The sequence below is a fragment of the Macrotis lagotis genome, chromosome 1 (genome assembly GCF_037893015.1).
Source record: "Macrotis lagotis isolate mMagLag1 chromosome 1, bilby.v1.9.chrom.fasta, whole genome shotgun sequence".
In the NCBI taxonomy this organism is placed as follows: Eukaryota; Metazoa; Chordata; class Mammalia; order Peramelemorphia; family Peramelidae; genus Macrotis; species Macrotis lagotis.
In genome coordinates this window covers 793,520,109-793,536,459 of record NC_133658.1, presented here as the reverse complement: position 1 = coordinate 793,536,459, position 16,351 = coordinate 793,520,109, and positions in this window count along the sequence as shown.

Below are 16,351 nucleotides of genomic sequence, written 5' to 3'. Positions count from 1 at the left end.
TGAACAACCAGCATTGTGGAGGAAACAATATTTTGAATATTACAGCAAGCAACTGTTTTGAGCCTGCCTTTTGACACTGGATATGCTGGTGTTCATTCTGCGATCAAGCTGTCACTGCTTCTGGGAGCCATTCCACTGTCCACTTCCCTGGGGCCCAAACCTCTCCCCTCTGCCTGTTGCCATCTGCTGCCACCAAGGCTCATGTCTCTGCCTGCTGCTGCCCATTCTGCCAGGACCAGCTTCTATTCTCTGTTCCAAGGCAGGATAGCTGATACTACCAGGACCTTCCCTATTCTGGGACAGAGTGTTTTTATATGACTGAGTTTGATTCCACCCTTTATACAATTAGGTGTGATTTATCCCCCTATGTTGAAGGTTGCTGTAGATCATTATTGCCTCTGCTCTCCTGTGCTCAGGAAGAGCCCTGTGGATGCTACCTCTGCTAGAACTGACTTTGCCTTGCTACTCTGGGGCAGGGTGCTACAAACCACAGTGTCACTGAATCTTGCTGGTCCACCAGAATTGCTAAGGGCAGTAATTATCATATGGGATGGCTCTGACAACTCCCAAGCACTATGGTAAATCATGCAAGAGCTTGGGTTTCCTCTTCATCCATGATCAAATTCTAAGATAGTAAATTTCTCCTGCTGCTATGCAGTCCTTAGGAACTCCTGATATCTCAAACCTATAAGGCTGCCACCAAGGTTGGGCATAAGTAGGTCTCAATGTCCCTCCTATTCATATTGGTGAGAACACCATGGCTTAAACCTCTGCTGGAAATCCTCACTGAAAGCTCCAGAGAGAGAATTACAGTTCAAAATTCAGGAGTGAGACTGGAAACTTTTTAAACTGATGCAGCACCCCTGCCTTCCTCAGCTAATTAAATTGAGTGCAGTTGGCACATTTGTTTTTATTCCCAATTTCAGAATTGACTCTGGGCTCCTGGAGAGAATCAAGTATTGTCCTTTCAAATGCCTCCCCCAACGGCTTGTATCAAAGAATCACAAGTGCATTTAGTGAAACTCCAGTTGGCCTTTCAAACGCCAAAATAAAACAAACAAAACTCAAATGGTTACTTCAAAATAATTGTTACACAGTGCTAAAATTTCTGAGATCTTTGGTTGACATTCTCTCACTGTTAGGATCCCGCATGGATTCTCCCATATATGTGTGTATACATACATACATATATATGCCTACAGATATAGATATATATATATATATATATATATATATATATATATATATATGATTGAGGACTGCTTGTTCAGTTGCATTGTCATATTTAAAAAAAAAGAAAGGAAAGACATTCAAAATCACACAGTACTTTTCCCATTCAAACATATATCTGAGAAATATTTGGATGAGAAAACTAGGGAATAGGATAAGGGAGGGACTTTTAAAAAGTGTATATATAGAGTAAGATTGGGAAAATGGGAGAGAAAAGGGTAAAATAAAGAATAAGAGAGTAAGGAGAAGCAATAAGCTAATAAGAATAGGGTAAAAAAAAAAAAAGACTGAGAAAGAAAATCACCAAAATAAATGGAGAGAAATTCACCAATAGTAATTAGAGCTATGAGAATATAAGTCATTCTCCAACTGATAAATGGTCAAAGAATGAGAACAGGCAGTTTTCCAATGAAGAAATCAAAACAATTTATAACATATACAAATGATCTAAATTATTATTAATTAGAAAAATACAGACTAAAAAACCTTGAGATATCATTTTATACCTACCAGATTGGCTAAAATGATAGAAGGGGGAAATGACAAATAGTGGAAAAGATGTGAAAAAAATTGGGACATATTCATTGTTTGTTGTAAAATGATCTATCCATTTTGAAGAGCAATCTAGATCTGAAAGAGTTATTAAACTCCCTGTGCACTTTAACCCAACAATACCACATATGTCAGATCTTTAGATCTGGCTCTTTAAAGCTAAGTTCTTTTAGAGGCTTATTTTAGGAAGCTTCTCTCAGGTATTTAAGCGATGATGATCATTATCAATTCAAAGAAAGACATCCAGTTCCAGCCATGACAGAGAATAACTGTCTTCAGATTTGTCCTTTTCTAGTAAGGGGGAAATTTATTTTGCTTCCCCCCCAAAAAAAAACTTAATCTGCTCACAGTCTTGAAGAGAATCCCTAGGAAAACTTGAAGGAGACTGTGAGACCCAAGCATAGCACAGGTGCTGAACCTAAAAATCCTTACTGTAATTATTTTGGGGGGTAGATTCATAAAGTCACAGAAGACACAGAAGACATTTGCAGAAGACACTGTCTCACAATGGCTTGTATCAAAGAATCACAGGTGCACTTAACACTTGTTTAGTGGTGCTAGGCAGGTAACTTCCTAATTTCTCAAGAGTGGGAGGAACCTTGAAGGAAACCACCATCAACCATGCCTAGAAATGTCAACAGAAGCCCTTCAGAAGCATAAGGTCAACCTGTGCCCACCTTGCTCTATACTGTCTATCCCCCACCTCAAAGATCTTACTAAATTCCAATCCTGTACAGTCTCATCAATCCTGCTGGTCAGGTCAGTCTTGACTCAGACAAGTTCCCTGGTAATTTAAGTCCAAAATGGAAAAAAAAAATGAGATATTCTTCAATCATTCAAGAGTTCACAAAAGGTGATTTATTGAGTCATAACAGAAGAAGGATATTCAATAATATAAGTATTGGGACACCCCTCAAGCTAATTCAATTGAGTAAAAAACCCCTTGCCTGAGCTTCTCATCCGAATCCACCAGCTAAGTATTAAGCAGAGGATCTAGAGTGCTTATGACTATTTTGTACTCAGGTAACTAGATGGGAAGCTAGATGACACAGTGGGTAGAATGTGGGCCCTGAAGTCTGGAGGACCTGAGTTCAAATTCTACCTCAGACACTTAGTAGCTATGTGACCTTAAGTGTTTCCAACCCAGAGCTATTTTCAGTTGTCCTGATTCATATCTGGATACTGGAACCAAATGGCTCTGGCTTCACCTCCCTGATGTCATGGTCTTCTTTGAAAATGGACAATCATCAACATCAACCCAGTAACAGTGTCAATGGCCTGAGCCTTTAGTCTCCCTAGACAATCATGTATTGGGGTGCTCTTAATATCTTCTAAGTAAATCATGAAAAATAGCAGAACTTAAATATATCACTCCTAAAATACTCAGGAAACCTAGTAAAGACACAAAATAAAGTGAGTAGAACCAGTAGTCATATGTAACAGTGACTGTCCTGGTCCCCTCTCCCCCAGGATTCTCTAGCACCCCTGTAGGTGGGGAGAGGAATAGAGGGGAGGGGCATATTGGAGGTATTTATTCCATCTGTCTAGGTGTAAACTCCAATTGATTATATTCTCCTAATCTCATGAGTCCCTTGAATCTCAATTCCATTTAACTACTGAACAGTCTGATTAGCTTTTACAAAAGAATATTTATTCCAAAGATATAACAGGAATAAATATGCAAGTAATTCCTCCCACACATACTTATGGAGGGAGGGAGGGAGGGAGGGAGGGAGGCATTTCCCCTTTACCTTATCTCAGTCTCTGAAAAAGGATGACTAAGTTCCCAGTTTTGCTCAGTTTTTCTTTAGCATGAGACCACAAAGTAACAAGATAAAGCCCCTACCCTGGGATCCAGGGTTGGTACCCTGTCTTCTCAGACTTTCCCTACCAGGTTGGCAGCAACAGCAAGTCTGGAATCTTGTCTCAAACATCTCCATGGCTTGACCTACTAGATCTGAGAACTTTATTGCCTGTGATTGGGACTAAAGAGTACAATAAAAATGACAAAAACCCCAAGCCCATTTCTCTAAGTCACAGGGTCTAAAAGGGCATCATTTCCCGCCACCCAGCTTAGTTCATGCTGTGACAAAACAAGAGACAGAAAGAAAGAGAGAGTGTGTCCCAGGCTGGTAATTTTAAAGAAGTCAATTCTAGTTCCTTAGTCAATGGAAAAAAAAAAAAGGTTGCTCTTATCTACACTGTAGGGGAGTCTTCCCCAGAACAGGTCCCTGCTATCTCCCAAATGTATGATTTTATCTTAGGTGATTTGGGTATGGGCAGTAAATCCTATTATATTTCCAATAACAATAATACAATAAAAACAAACAACTTTGAAATATAAAAGCTCTGATCAATGCAATGGCCAGCTATGATTACAGAGAACTGGTGATGAAGCAAGGCACCCTTTTCCCAGAAGAGAACAATAATAGACTCAGGACGCAGAAAGAAGTAACAGTCTCAGGGTACATATATTTTTTTAGACATGACCAAAAGAGGAATTTTTGTGACTACATATATAAATGTATATATATATAAATATATAAATTTATTACAAAGGTTTGGGGTTTGAGTTGTTGGTTTGTTTTTATTTTGTTTTGCTTTTTTTCAATGAAGGTGGTAGAAAGGGAAAAAGAAAATATTTGTATTCCTTTTTTCTCAATTAAGTGATGATCAGTTTCAAGCAACTCATGTCAGTATTGGTTGACATTTCTCTTCTTTTGTAGATAAGGAGATAAAGTATCTACTTTAAGTAGATAAAGTATCTACTGATTCAAGACATTTGAGGAACTCTATCTTCATCATGGCGACTGATTTAATTATCTAGTCTTTTGGCATCTTTTTGTTTACCACTTCTCATTTTTAAGCATCACTTAATTTTGCCAAGCAACATGGTATTGTATAACACTGGACTTGGAATTAGGAATATACAGATTCAGATACCACCTGATACTATCTGTATGACAAAAACAAAATCCCTTCCAACTCTCAGTCTCTAATCAACTCCAGGTTGGCCTATGGTTGCAGTGACTGAGGTAACTATTATCTACACCTGCTTGCCCCATATCTCACCTCCCTTTTGAGGCTAAACTCCTTGAGAAAGTCATCTACAATAAGCACCTCCACTTTCTTTCCTCCCTCCTTTACAGTCTGGCTCCTGACTTCATTATTTAACTGATACTACTCCCTGTAAAGTTAGTATCTCTCTTAATTTGCAAATCCAATGATTATTTTCCGAAATCCTCATCTTTCCCAATCTCTATGAAACTTTTGAAACTGTTGATCACCCTCCTCAATTTGATATTCTATTCTCTCAAGTTTTTCATGACACTGCTTTCTCCTGGTTCTCCTCCTCCTTGTCAAACTGGATCCCTTTCTCCCTCTATTCTATTTCACTTGGTGATTCAATTATCATCTTCATGATGAAAATTATCAAATCTATAAATCTTGCCCCAATTTCTCTGATAACTTTCAGTCATTTATCTCCAATTGCTTATTGTAAATCTTGAAAAGGATGTCCTATAGAAATTTTAAATTTGACATGTCCAAAACTGAACTCATTACTTCCCCCCCCCCAAAATTGTCCTCTCTCCCTAATTTTCATATTACTGTAGAGAGTACTAACATTCTTCTATTCACAACTTAGTTGTGATCCTTGATTCCTTTCTCTCTCTCACTTCCCATATCCAATCTGTGGTATAAAACATCAATTTTATCTTTAATATCTCTCATATAAGATAGGATTCTTTCTCTTCTTTGACACTGATCTGATTCAGACCCTCATCATACAAGGCCTGGACCATTACAATAGCCTGTAAGTGAGTCTGCCTCAAATGTTGCCCTATTCAGTTGTCAAAGTGATCTTCCTAAAGCCCAGGTTTAACCATGCCTCCTTCTGGTTTAATAAATTCCAATGATTACCAATCACCTCCAGGATCAAAGATAAAATCCTCTGTTTGACAAGTGAAGCCCTTCATGACTTGTTCTCCCTATCTACCCATTCTGTTTAGATCTTAGCCTCCCTATCTCTAGGTGTTCTGAGCTTGTGTCACATCAAGAGATAAAACAATCTCTCAACTCTGGGTATTTTCCCATGTCTTCAATTCTCTTCCTTCTCCTCTCTTCCTACTGGCTTCCATGAAGAAGTCTCACCTTAAAATTCCATCTTCTATTGGAAGCCTTTCCTGATGCCCCTTCTTATTTGTGATTTCACTTTATTGATTATTTCCAATTTATCCTACAGATAGCTTACTTGACCACAGTTGTTTGCATCAGATTATGAGCTCATTGAGAAGATGACTTTTGCCTTTCTTTGTATCTCTGCTGTTTAGCACAATATCTTACACATAGGAGATGCTTATTAAATATTTATTGACCAACTAACATATGAACTGGAAACATAGAATAAAAGTTTTCATTTATGCGGTGTCATTTCCTTGTTTACACCCTTCTAATTTGGCAGTTCAAATTATATGAAAGATTTGAATGTACATAGACCACTTATTCATAAGTGAAGTCCACATCACTGACCAGTTGGTTTTTATCCATTAACTATTCAATTTATCTTTTGTAGTATTCAGCACCTTCTGACTCTCTTCTTTAAAAAAAAGTATTCATGCCAGGCAATGGGTACACCTGTAATCTCTGATGCCAGGAAGACTGAGAATGGAGACCTTCTTGAGTCAGAGGTTTTGAGTTGCATGGGCACACACCAAAAATTTTCTGCTCTATATTTGACATCAATATGTTATGCCTATGGTAGTTGGGGGTGGGAGGGTGAGGAGAACCAGGTCACTTAGGAGGAGTAAACTGGTTGTGGTCAGAAACAGAAGCTATTAAAGTCTTCTGATGATCAGAGTTGGATCAGGTCAGTGAGTAACCCCTGCATTTCTAGTCTAGGTGAAAAGAGTCAGTCTTAAAATAATAATAATCACAATTTTAAAAATAATAAATATTCATGGTATTGTAGTTAGAAGTCCACAAGCTTTGAACCTTGTTCATTTCTTAATCCTAAACCACACTGCATCGAATTTTTCAACCATGTTCTCATAAGCCTTACTTTGCACTATGTTTTGTTGACTTGGTTTGGTGTTTCTTGATGAATTTTTCTTAGAATTTTTCTTCATCTTCATCTTCTAAAACAGATGTTGATTCCTAGATGACAAATATCTTCATAGAAGCATTTTATTTATACTTGTCAAGGACACTGAAAAGCAAATTGAACAGTAACTGTCCCATGAAATGATGTTTCTTACTTTACATGGTAAAATAATTTTCATCATGTCCTTTATTTGCCTCTTCAAGGAGAACTTGAGGCATACTTCCTTGGAATTTCTTTATATCTTTTGGCATTAATTATAGTGAAAATCTCTAAATTGATATAGTTTAGTACCTCCCAATAGTATGTTAGCTCATTGGTTCATAGACCAATTATAAAACCCAGGGTATTAGATTTTGAGTATTCACAGTTAAATTAGATAACTTTTCAGAACTGTGTGATTCTTCATACCCTCTGACTCTTTCCTACCACTGGGGAAGGAAACTGCCAATGACTGAGAATTAATTTGCTTTCTTGTCTCTAGGGTTAGCTTTCCATCCATTATACCACACTGTCTCTCCACTAATGATGCTTTATGGTTGCCAATTAAGAAGATTCAAAACTAAAGGCAACCCAAAGAGAGAGAGACCTATGGTGGGTATAGATACACTATAGTATATTGTCAATTATAATGTGTGCTCATCTAGTTAATAGCTGCTAGATGATGCAGTGGAGATATCATCAGGACTGGAGTCAAGAAATTTGTTGTTCACTCACCCAATTGTGTCTGCCTCTTTGTGATCTCGTGGACTATGGCCCACCAGGCCCTTCTAACTTCCATTATCTCTCAAGGTCTCAATGTCCAAGTTCATAGTCACTGTTTCCATGGCACTATCTAGCCATCTCATCCTCTATCATTCCCTTTCCCTTGTGTCTTCAATCTTTCCCATCTTTAGGGTTTTTCTAGTGAGTCCAGTCTTCTCATTTTATGGCTTTTTTTAAACTTCAGTTTCAGTATTTGACCTTCCAGTGAATAGCCTGAATTAATTTATTTAAGTATTGATCAATTTAAGTATCCATTGTTGCCCAATGGACTCTCAATAGTATTCTCCAGCACCACAATTCCAAAGTGTCAATTCTATGGCACTCAGCTTTCTTGATAGTCCAACTCTCACAGAAGTGCATTGCTACTGGAAAAACTCTGGCTTTTATTATATGAATCTTTGTCTGCAAGGTGATATCTATGCTTTTTAGTGTGCTGTTCAGATATGAATTTAAATACAGTCTTGCATACTTCCTCACTCACTGTATGACCTGAGTCTCAGTTTTCTCATTCGTAAAATGGAAATAATTATAGAAGCTACTTCCTATTTTGAGGATCAAATGATGAGGTAAATGCAAAACAATATAGTACCTAGCACATAACACTATATAAAAATTGGTGGCTATTATTATTATCATTATTAAGGAAAACACAAATGGACCACATGAGAAAGGTATGGTATTCATACAATGTTAAAAGATCTAGAAATAGATGTCCAACACAAATCCTCTCTGAAATATAAATGGAAAAGCACAGAGAGCCCAAGATCTACACAGCATAAGAAGGAGGAGATGTGTGAAGCTCTCTACCCAAGAGGTGGTCATTACTTGCCTACCTTGAAGAGATCAGAGATTTATTGGTACAATGTCAGCTAGAGGAGATTTTTCTCCACTTTTTTGGGTGTCTAATCACTCTGAATTATTTAGCTTGAACTTTCAGAACCCTAAAGACCCAAAGTCTTTTTTCACATAAACTAGTGTCTCCTTCCATCCTGTATTTGTTTAGATTTGTTGAATGTGAACAAGACTTTATTACATTTTATCTTTTATTCATTTTAGTAGCTTAGAGATCATAATGAATAAAACCCCTGGTTCTGGAATCAGAAAGACCTAAGTTCAAATCCAACTCTGACACTTATTAGCTGCATGACCCTGGAAAGTCAACTAATCTGTTTCCTTATCTGTAAAACAGAGATGATGATAATAGAACCTATATCTTAGGCATCGCAAATGAGCTAATTTTAGCAAAATCATTTGCAAATCTTAAAGTATTAGCTGTTATTATAAGATTTAGTTCTTTATTCTGGTCTAATTGTGTGATTGTTCAGCTTCATTCTCCATCTTTTCTTGGAGTATATTGTGAAAGATTTTTTTTATCATATGCTTTTCTGAAATCCAGGTCTACTATGTCTATAGCATTCCCCTGCACTAAAAGTCTCCCACCCCTGTCCAAAACAGAAGTTAGCTTAATCTAACATGATTCATCTCTACTCATAGGCGCCTGAGCTAGCAGGGACCTTAGAGATCTTCTGGTCCAACCCCTTCATTTTCCAGATAAGGAAACAAGCCCAGAGAATTTAAATGATTTAGTCAAGATCATATAGTAGGTAGGTAGCAGAGTAAAGATGAAAACCTTACTGCTCTAAATCTTAATCCACTGTACCATGTTTCATCTGACCTAAGTAGGGCTCAGAGGACCCTTCTATTTCTAAGTATTCTTATACACATTTAATTATATGATTTTTGAGTTCTGTCTGGAGTCAAAAACAAATTCAGTGGTCTAGAATTTCGTCTGGTTTTTTTTTTCCTTTAGAAAAACAGGACCACATTTTTCCCATCTCTAGTACAGAAACTGCTTTGCTATTCTTTTATTGTTAATCAGTGATGTCTCCCTTTTGGGGACCTCATTTGGGATTTTCTTGACAAAACTCCTGGGAGTGGTTTGCCATTTCCTTTTCCAGTTCATTTCATTGATGGAAAAACTGAGGCGAGCAGGATTAAATGATTTGCCCAGGGTCACACAGTTAGTAAGTGGCCAAAGCAGGATTTGAACTTACTTAGGTCTTCCTGATGCAAGACCTGGTATTAGCTATCTAACTGCCATTGCTCTTCCTCCCAGTTTTCAAAGGGGACAGCTAATCAACAATTCATCTACAGATTCTTACATATCTTTAAATGGAGTTCATCTGAGCCTATGTTCTTGAGTTCATTAAGGGCAACTGAGGTTCTTTTACCCCATCATCCTTAGTAATCTTCATTACCAGTAATAACCTCTTAATAGTCATATCTGGGGGTGGCTAGGTGGCACAGTGGATAAAACACTGGCCCTGAAGTCAGGAGTACCTGGGTTCAAATCCAGTCTCAGACATTTAATAATTACCTAGCTGTGTGGCCTTGGGCAAGCCACTGAACCCCATTTGCCTTGCAAAAACCTAAAAAAAAATAGTCATATCTGAGGGTCTCTTCCTAGTCCTCATCCTTCTTGACCTCTCTACATTATTTGGTACTATTGACTAGCCTCTCCTCCTGGATACTTTCTCCTTTCTGGGTTTTCATAGCATTCTTCTTTTGTGAGTCTCCTCCTTCCTAACTACTTGGGCATATACAGTCTTATGATTGAGATTATTAGTCATATACTGTTCCCTGACCCTGGTTCTACCCACAAGGTATTGCTCTGTCTTCTTTTCATCTTTCTCTCTCCATTTTTCTTTTGGTCATATTATCACTTCTCCTGGGTTTAGTTTTTACCAACATGCAGAGGACTTCCAGGTCTACATAATAACTAAAATTTACATGGCATTTTAAGTTTTCCAAGGGGCCATACATATAATATCTCATTGTATGTTCACAATAGCCCTGTGATATAAGTGACATTATTATCTCTTTATAAATAGGAAACTAAAGCTGACAGGTTAAGTGATGTACCAGGATCATGTAGTCAGTAAGTGCCTAAGGTAGAATTTAAACTAAGGTCTTCCTGATTGCCAATCCAATATACATTGTGCCATCTTTATTTCTAACCCTAATTACAGTCCCAGGCTCCTCTTCCTGACCTGGATGTCCTATAAGACCATTAAACCAAACATCTTTAAAATCAAACTCATTAGCTTTCCCATAAACTCATTCCTTTTCTGAATTTCCCTATTTCGGTTGAGGACAAAAACAAATTTCCAGGTTCTCCATCTCTTCTCACATCGCCCATGTATTCTGGTCTTGATGATGCTCCCTCCATCACATTGCTAGCATCTATTCCATTCTTTTTGCTCCAAAAACCATAATCCTTTTTTAGACCTTCATGGTCTTTCATCTAGGTAATTGCAATAGCCTCCTAATCTATCTCCCTGCCTCAAGACTCTCCTCCAATTCATTCTCCATAAAGCAGTCAAAGCAATTTTTGCTCAGTGCATCTCTAAGCCTGGCATTCTTCTGTTGAATAAACTTCAGTGGATCCATATTTCCTGTAGGATAAAATATAAACTCCTCTGTTTGGCATTTAAAGTCATTTACAACCTGTCTCCAACCTACCTTTCCCAGCCTAATTATACATTATTCCCCTTGTTATATATACATTGGTTCAACAAAATTGGCCTGCTTACAATTCATCACACACAACATTTTATAACCCCTCTTCTTGCTCTTGCCCATTACCATCATCCTAGTCACCCCAAGCAACAGTCTTTAAAAAATCCTTTTTGTCATTTTTAGCATTTATTCCAAGCCAGGGCACATTCAGGACTTTAGTATTCTTGGTATTATTCTCTTAGTTCCATTCCACTATTTTGTATTCACCTCCACTTGTCTGCCTTTGCTTCCATCTTCTCTATATGACTTTTAAAAATCTGAGTGGGTTGATGTGTTCCTTGTCCATTCTCATCAGTCTCCTCAGACAGCTCCTCTTTTTTTAATCATAATCATTTGTGTGAATCAGAATTGTATTCTTAAGAGCATCCCATCCTCCTTAAGGCAACTTACCCTGTAGAAACCTAGACCATAGAAGCCTATTCCTCTGTTCTGTGTTCTCTTTAAATCCACTGTCCCACATTTTCTGGCACATATCAGTCTATGTCTGAATTCCACAGGTTTAATTATTATAAACTTGGATATGTCATAGCTACTTCCTACCAAGGTTCCAATCACTTCAGTTTCTTTATTAGAATCTGCTCTAAAATAAAAGTTTAGGGTGAGGATAGGAGGAGGAACCAAGATAGCAGAGAAAAAGCAGAGACTTATCTGAACTCTTCCCAAAGTTCCCTCCAAACAACTTTAAATAATGCCTTAAAAGCACTTTCACATAAAAGAAGTATGAAAAAACTTTAACATTGGAGGGGAAAAATAGAGGTTAGGGTGGCTCTTGAACTTTAGAAAGCCAAGAGAAGAGGACAGGGCTAATAGAAGGGAAGATAGATTGAGAAGTTAGTAATCAGAAGTAAAACATATTAAACACACACACACACACACACACACACACACACACACACACATATATACACATATATAATGTTTTATTTATTTATTAATTTATTTTCCCAATTACATGAAATGGTAGTTTTCAACAATCTTTTTTTTTTAGGTTTTTGCAAGGCAAACGGGGTTAAGCGGCTTGCCCAAGGCCACACAGCTAGGTAATTATTTTAGTGTCTGAGACTGGATTTGAACCCAGGCACTCCTGACTCCAGGGCCAGTGCTTTATCCACTGTGCCACCTAGCCACCCCTCAACAATCATTTTTGCAAGGTTTTAAGTTTTACAGTTTTCTCCTCCCTCCCTTGACAGAAAGCAATCTAATATAAGCCATACATGTATAACCATGTTAAACATAGATCCATATTCACCAGTTTGTGAAGGAAGAATCAAATCCAAACAGGAAAAAAACATTAGGGAGAAAAAAATAATGCATAAGACAATTTTTAAAAATTGAAGATATTAAGCTTTGCTCTATATTTAAACCTCACAATTCCTTCTCTAAATATGAATGGTATTTTCTATTCCAAGACTTTTAGAATTGTCTTTGGTTATTGTACTACTGAAATGTGTAAGTCTATCATAGTTGATCATCACCCAGTTTTGCTATGAGTGTGTATAATGCTATTCTGGTTCTGCTCACTTCACTCTGTATCAATTCATGCAAGTCTTACCAGGCTATTCTCAGTAATAAAAAATGATAAAAGACAATCCTGAAGGACTTATGATGAAAAATGCTGCCTCCAAAGAAAGTCTGAATACTGATCGAAGTATTCTTTTTTTTTTACTTTTTTGTTTTTGTTTTTTGATCTATGTTTTCATTCACAACATGCTCATATGGAAATATATTTTGTATGACTATACATAAATAAACTATATCAAATTGTTCACCTTCTCAATGGGGGTGAAGAGGAGAAAATTTAGAACTTTGAATTTTAAAAGATAAAAAATTGTTTCTACAAGTACCTGAGGAAAATAAAATATAAATATTTTTAAAGAACAAAATAAAATAAAATGAGAGTTCCCATCATGACTTCCTACAACTTCTGAAAGAAAAAAAATTCAGTAAAGCAAATCAAGAATTCTTAGTTATTCAGCTTTTTAGAAGATACTATTAGCTTCACAACCTGCTCCTAGAACTAATCATCTGTTTTATCCATTTATCTGGGCAGTTCAAAAGAGAAACATCGAGTTCACATAGTTGTGCATATAAAATGCACATATAATATATTCATAAAGTATGCATATATCTGTGTATGTGTTCTCACGTGTATATATGTACATACAAACATATCACATGTATGAGCACACATGATGTTTACATAGAGACAATTTTCATTTAGGAACCATTCTGCTGATTCTAGCAAGGTGAATTTTACTTATTAAGATTATGTATTGAGATATGCATCAAGAATTTGCTCCAAAATAGAGATGGGAAGAATAGAGGAAGGGAAGAAGGAAAGTGGCCAAGCATGGTGGAGAGAGGAACCAGCATGTGGTTCAAGGACATATGAAGGGGCAGCTAGGTGGCACAGTGGAGAGCACTGGCCCTGGAGTCAGGATGACTTGAGTTCAAATGTGACCTCAGACACTTAATAATTACTTAGCTATGTGACCTTGGGAAAGTCACTTAACCCCATTGCCATGAAAAAAACAAACAAACAAAAAAGATTGTAAGGACACATGAAGTGAGGTACAGGAGGAAGAATACATGAAGCCAAGCCCAGTCATGTAGGGGCCTGGCAGGAACTGAGAGGAGGGACATAGGGTATGAGGGGAGGGCAAACACAGACACAGACTGGATACCCAAATACAGATGGAAGACAAACAAGTTGGGGCTGGACATGAGGGAGGGTGGGCAAAGAGGGACAAAGGTCTCCAGTCTCAGAGGTTTCAAGTCAAGCCCCCATTCAGAACTGGTGGTCTCTCCCAGATCTGTTTATCTGCTTTCACTTAGAGGTTTGGGGTTATTTTTTCTTTTTAGAACTTTTTTGTTTGTTTGTTTGGGAGGTGGGAGGCACAAAGCCCCAAACTAAGGAATAGGAATAGACAGAGAGACTGCACAGTACAGCCTAGTAAAGTTAACATAGGTATTTTTTGAAATGCATATTTCTTTCAGAATTCTTCATGTAAATTCTAATTTACATAATGTAAATTTATATAAAGTGAGAACCATCTACATAGATATACATTTACATATATTCTACTCAGCCTTGACATTCACAGAAACTCAAAGTTAAAACACATCCTTCCTTACTAGGGTATTGTGTATTAACACTGGAGTTCAGGGTCATAAGACAAAACAGAAGGCTGAATCACCAGAAGAAAATAAAGGTCCTAAAAAGATTCAAATTCCTGTATTTTAACTCTTCAAATTTCTTTTTCTTAAATTATGTAATCTAGTCTTCACAAAAGCCTGTGAAGTAGGTAGGGAATCTGTTGTACTCATTTCACAGAATAGACATTTATTTCCATAGAGATTAGTTGAGTTCCACAAGATCACCCAAGATATTGTGTGAAAGAGCCAGAATTAGACTCCAACTCTCCTGAACCTCAGTCCTCTGTTTTCAGATAAATTGATAGTAATGGATCACATGGTTACACCTTGAAACTTGGATGGATCTTTGGTCCCAGTCATGTGGATTCTTCCTACAACAATGCAGTTAGATACCTATCCTTGCTTCCTCATATGGTGGGGCTCTTGTCCCTTCCAAATAATACTCCTCCAGGGACTGATCAAACCTGTTGATATTCATCTCCCTACATCATGACATTACCAATGAAGCACATGGTTTGTCCACCCTTTCCTGTCATATATCCTTTATGATATCTTTCATAACAATTTTTAAAATTTTCTTCTTTGTTATAAACTTAAACATCAACAAAAATTTCAGTATACAAAAAACTAGAGCATTCTATTAGAATATATGGAATTTGATTTTTTAAAAGAAATCTATATCATATATGTATGAAATTGAACAAAATAGTAACAAAATTGCTCCCTATGTATATCCTCTTCTGACCTTGTTTTTGCTTTATACATAACTCTTCATGGGTAATATAATTTCTCATTTTCCCATTCACCATGCATATCCCTATTGCCCTTTGGGTGATTCACAACTTTAATTGTTTGGAGATTGTATTCTTCCCTGACTTGCAATCTCACAATATGACTGGAGGAATATTGAAATTAATAAAATGTAGACCTATTGACAAGGGAATAACAAAGTATGAAGCATGAAACAATAAAATATACCTGAGTCATGATAAACAAGAAGTTTAAAGAACACAGAGAAACACAGGAAGACTTATATGAACTGGTGCAAAGCAAAGTTAGCAGAACTTGGTAAACACTATACCTATAATAATGGGAATGAAATGAGCAAAGCAAATTTGAAACTCATTACTATAATTGTGATGCAACTTAACCTGAAGAAGAGAGGAGAAAGTTCACTTACTTCTCCTTTTTTTTTTTCCTTAAGAGATAAGGGACTATGGGGATGGAACATTAAGGAGACTAAGTTGATAAAGTTACTATTGCTGAAATATTTTTTTCCCTTTTTTAAATTCATATGTATAAGAGATAATCCTCTGGACAGAGCAAATTGAGAGGGATCTTCATAAATAAAAGTAACACAATAAACCAAAAGATATTGTTTGGGATGTCTTTTTTCATAGAGAGACCTGGGGTCATTAATATCCACAGATAATTGCCTATAGCACTGCAGAACTCTCTTTTCTACTTAATTCTAAACTTGCTCATAAAATATCCAACTTGAAGGCTTCTTCATCAGGTGGAAGTGACACTCAGTTTTTTTTTTTTAAGTGAAGTCAGTAAAGCAAAAAACTCTGGTAAGTTGCATCAGACTGAAAAAGTTTCAAAGATGTTCCCAGCAACAGACTATGTCAGAACAGAGAGGTTAATCATTGATAGGCTGGCCACTGAGAAAGGAATTCTTTAGCCATGGCATTTCATTTTATTGCACATATGAGAAGAACTAGGGCATGAGAAGATCCTATCAATTGGACTAGAAAGATTACAACTATAGGCTCAGGGACAAACTGTATTATGTGCCTATTATTAGAGAAATTGTTCATTTTGTCCTCTGGACCAAACAAAAATGAGGCAGCAATGTCCTACAAAACTCTTGTATAAATAAAATAGAACCTGAATCCTCTTTTAATTCTTCTTTAGTTTTCAACATTCATTTTTTCTAAGATTTTTGAGTTACAAAATATTTTCTCTCCC